The sequence below is a fragment of the Jaculus jaculus genome, chromosome 3 (genome assembly GCF_020740685.1).
Source record: "Jaculus jaculus isolate mJacJac1 chromosome 3, mJacJac1.mat.Y.cur, whole genome shotgun sequence".
In the NCBI taxonomy this organism is placed as follows: Eukaryota; Metazoa; Chordata; class Mammalia; order Rodentia; family Dipodidae; genus Jaculus; species Jaculus jaculus.
This window is the reverse complement of record NC_059104.1, coordinates 174,564,843-174,569,187: the sequence shown is the minus strand read 5'-3', so window position 1 is coordinate 174,569,187 and position 4,345 is coordinate 174,564,843. Positions and strand designations below refer to the sequence as shown.

The 4,345-nt window shown below is 40.4% G+C and overlaps 1 pseudogene; it reads right to left on the bottom strand.

The window, feature by feature from the left end:
• Positions 1 to 3,315: 3,315 nt before the first annotated feature.
• LOC101599119 lies at positions 3,316 to 4,001 on the bottom strand (annotated as a pseudogene).
• Positions 4,002 to 4,345: the final 344 nt, after the last annotated feature.

Below are 4,345 nucleotides of genomic sequence, written 5' to 3'. Positions count from 1 at the left end.
GGCCAGTGCAGCTGCTGCCAAAATAAGGCTGTGATGGACACATGACAGGAAAGCATTTATGTATATGTCACATGATTGGAATTTATTACAAATGCATCATCCATAATATATATGGTGTAATAATTAATGTCTTTCTATAGACTCCCAGTATCTATCTATCTATCTATCTATCTATCTATCTATCTATCTATCTTCTGTCTACCTGTCTATTTATCATCTATTGATGGATTGATCCATTTATTGATCTATCTATCGTCATTATTATTATTATTATTTTAAATTTATTTATTTATTTATTTATTTATTTATTTATTTATTTATTTATTTATTTGAGAGCGACAGACACAGAGAGAAAGACAGATAGAGGGAGAGAGAGAGAATGGGCGCGCCAGGGCTTCCAGCCTCTGCAAACGAACTCCAGACGCGTGCGCCCCCTTGTGCATCTGGCTAACGTGGGACCTGGGGAACCGAGCCTCGAACCGGGGTCCTTAGGCTTCACAGGCAAGTGCTTAACCGCTAAGCCATCTCTCCAGCCCTCATCATTATTATTTATCTGTCAACTATCTATCTATCTTCTTTCTATTTACCTACCTATCATCATCATCATCTACCTACCATCTATCTGATTATCATCTACCTATCTATATCTTTTGAGGGGAGTGTTTTTGAGGTACGGTCTCACTCTAGCCTAGGCTGAACTGGAATTTACTATATAGGCTCAGGCTGGCCTCAAACTTCTGGCAATTCTCCTGTCTCTGACTCCTAAATGCTAGGATTAATGGTGTGTACCACTGTGCCTGGATAGTGTTTTTATAATGCAATGAATATATATGAAAAAATTTTCAAAGGGAATGCTAAACATTTGCTTTAAATAGTGTCTTTTTAAAAACTTAAATGTGTTGTAAAATATACCTGAGTTGCTATTAACTAAAGATGTAAATATGTAAAATTTATGAAGATCAAAAAGTAGTTATCATAACCATAACAAAATTAAAATATACACATGTAGAATTATGTAATGAAGACTTAAGTAATCACTAATCTTTTCTGAATGGTACCTATATCATTAGCACAGGAGTCAGTTTTACATTTAGTTTATTTTAGTTTCTATGAAACAGTGATTGTGGTCAAAACCTGAAAATGTTACACAAACTTAACCTGAAAATGAAACATAAAAATTAGTAAAATTATTAAGAAAATGTTCAACATCCTTAACCATCAGGAAAATGAAAATTGAAATTACTATGAGATGCCACCTTACTCTATTTAGGATGGCAACCACTAAAAAAATCAAATGAGGGCTGGAGAGATGGAGTTAAGGCACTTGCCTATGATGCCTAAGGACCCAGGTTTGATTTCCCAGAACCCACATAAGCCAGATGAGCATGGTAACACATGAATTTGGAATTTGTTTTCAGTGGCTATAGGCCCTGGTGCTCCCATTCTTTCTCCTTTGCTCTCTCCCCCATCCTCTCATAAATGAAAAAACAATCAAACATTGATAAATGCTGAAAAGGTGTGGGGAAAGAGGAAAACTTGTTCATGGCTGGAGTGTAAACTTGACTTCTAAAAGAGATGAAAATAGAGCTACCAACTGGTCCAGCTATTCCTCTAGTGGGCATCTACCCTAAAGGCGCCACTCTTCACTGCAGAAATACTTGCTCAACCATGTTTATAGCTGCTCAATTTACAGTTGCTAAGAACTGAAATCAACCCAGATACTCATTGTTTGATGAAAGGATAATGAAGATGTGGTACATATACACATGGAAATGTGATATAATAAAATTTGTAAGAGAAAATGGACACACTTGTAACAGATCATACTGAGTGAACTCACACAAGCACAAAAAGACACATGTTTCATGCTCTACCTTAAATATGGTTCCTAACCTGGAACAGTTTGAGTTGCAGGCATACCTGACAGGCAACTCAAGGGACAGATAATAGGGATGAAGGGGGTTGGGGAGACGGGAGGGCAGTGAGGAGGGATACAGAAAACTAAATTCAAAGTGAGTTGGTACCATAGAAACCTTCCTCCAGGATAGCAGATTAAAAGATACAACCCTCAATAGGAGTATGAGGGATCATTTAGTAACAAGGGCCCTGGAGAGGGAGGGATGAAGCCTAACCCTAAAACAGTTAGTTCTAGTTTGTAATTTCCAGTACCAGAAATAGGTTACAACCTACACTGGGCTGTTTGTGGGGGAGGTTCCCAAAATAAGACAAGCTTCTGTAAAAGCACTCGATTACCCACCTGAGATAAAATGTAACACCTTATTGCTGAAGACACTACATGCTGCTGAAACAGAACATCAAGAGATCCTGCTGGAATCTGGAAGGAAGCCAGTGCCTCAGATGGTTAGCCCATACAGTGCTGGAGAGCACTCATGAGCTGCTGGGGGAAATTGGCCAACAAAGTTGCGAGCAGGCAGGGGACCCTGCTGGACAAAAACAGCCAGCCTGACAAGACGTAAACCCCTGTGCAATAGTGACACCCAGCTTAGGCGGGTAAACAATGGCCTTCTGATTGGCTAAGAGATCTGCTCAGTGGAATGGAAACCATAGCTGGAACTGGGAACCAAGTCAGAATCCTATGGAGACCAAGTTTATGTACTCTAACGAGAAGCTCCCACTAGGTTTTGGCCCAAACTGAGGCTACACCCATCAAAATCTCCCTAAATTAATAATGTTTATCCCCTTTAATCTATGCTGAACCCATTCTCTTTGGAGAATCTGCTCTTTTACAGAAGGCAGGGAGAACTGAGAACAATCAACATCTATCAACAAGACAGGAAAAGGTAGCTGAACCCCTGGCAGGGGATGAACCACCCCTCACATAGCAGCCAGAGCCCAGGAGAAACCACAGAGGAATTGGGGAGATGAGCAAGAGTGCTGCTTCCGTGGCAAGCCTGACAAGATGCAACAGGGTGATGGAGACAGACACTGAGGACACTCAAATTGTACCAAAGCAGAAATCCAGAAGATTCTGAGAGTTCAACACTAAAATAGGCATAAAACACTCCCACCAAGGCTCTGAGAATTTTACAGAAGGGGGCATGGAACGGTTATAAGAGCCACGGGTGGGAGGGAATATCCAGAGTCATTGCCTCAACCCCCCAACTGACTATTGCCATTACAATTTATAGTTCACAACCCCATGGTGAGTGCCAGCAATCCCACTGAGGAGGGCAGGAAGGAGGGAAATGATGATGCTGCCACATGATGTATCCATGCAAACTTCCTACTTAATAACAAAAGAGAGAAAGACGTTAATAAAATTAGTACTTGAGCTCCAGGCAGGTTTACATCAGTTTATTCTCTCAGTAAGTATAGTATATAGGAAATGAATATGTCAGACACTGTGGTCACAACCACCGTGTCAGCAAAAAATTAAGGAACGAACTATGGAGATGCTCACATCAGAACAGGAGAGTTTAACTCATGGAGTAAAATCACCGTAAAAATGACTGACTTTTTGTTTCACAAAAGACAAAATAAAAGAAAGAAATTGTATAAGAGGAGTAATTGAGAAAAACCACCTACATAAGCTACTCTAAGCAACTGGACAAGGACTCATGTGAACATTCTGGTTGAGAAAAGCAGTGAGCTGCAGATGGTCACAAAGGGATCTTAGGCCACGGCAGCCAGGAGGAAGCATTCCGCTGCCCCAGAGAAAGCAGTTGTTGTTAGCTGGATGCCAGTTCCAAGGTAGGAGATGGTGTTTCTCTCCACCAGAAGTTCACAAGCATATTGATTGTTATGGAAGATGAACAGCCTTAGTCACGACAAGCCAGCTGGCTCAAGAAAAAGTACACGAGGTGATGAAGCTGAGAAGAGACTCTCATAAGAACAACTGTGCTGAGGTTTCCAGACACAGTCACCAGGTAGACGCCCAGGATGACCATGAAGAGGAAGACTCACAGGACTGGGTCATCGGTTAAGCCCAGTAAAATGAACTCTGTCACTGCAGTGTGGTTCCCATGCGCCAGGAAATCCATGGGACAGTGCAGCTGCTGCCAACACAGAGCTGTGATGGACTCATAGCATGAAAGTTTATGAATATGGTGCTTCATTTTCATTAACCCATGGATGGCATTTATTACAAAAAATACAATAAAATACATAGAGAAAAAGACTAAAAATTGATGTTTTATTTACTGAATGCTTACTGAATCATGACCATGGAAATTATGTTTTACATGAATTCTATTTTCTTTTCTATGGAACACTAAAAAGAACTTGTGTTACTTTCACTTTATTTTGGTGAAAATCACTTTATTTTGGTGAAAACTTAATCTGGAAATGCTGCATAGTAAGCAGTGAACTCCAGGCAAGTTGAACT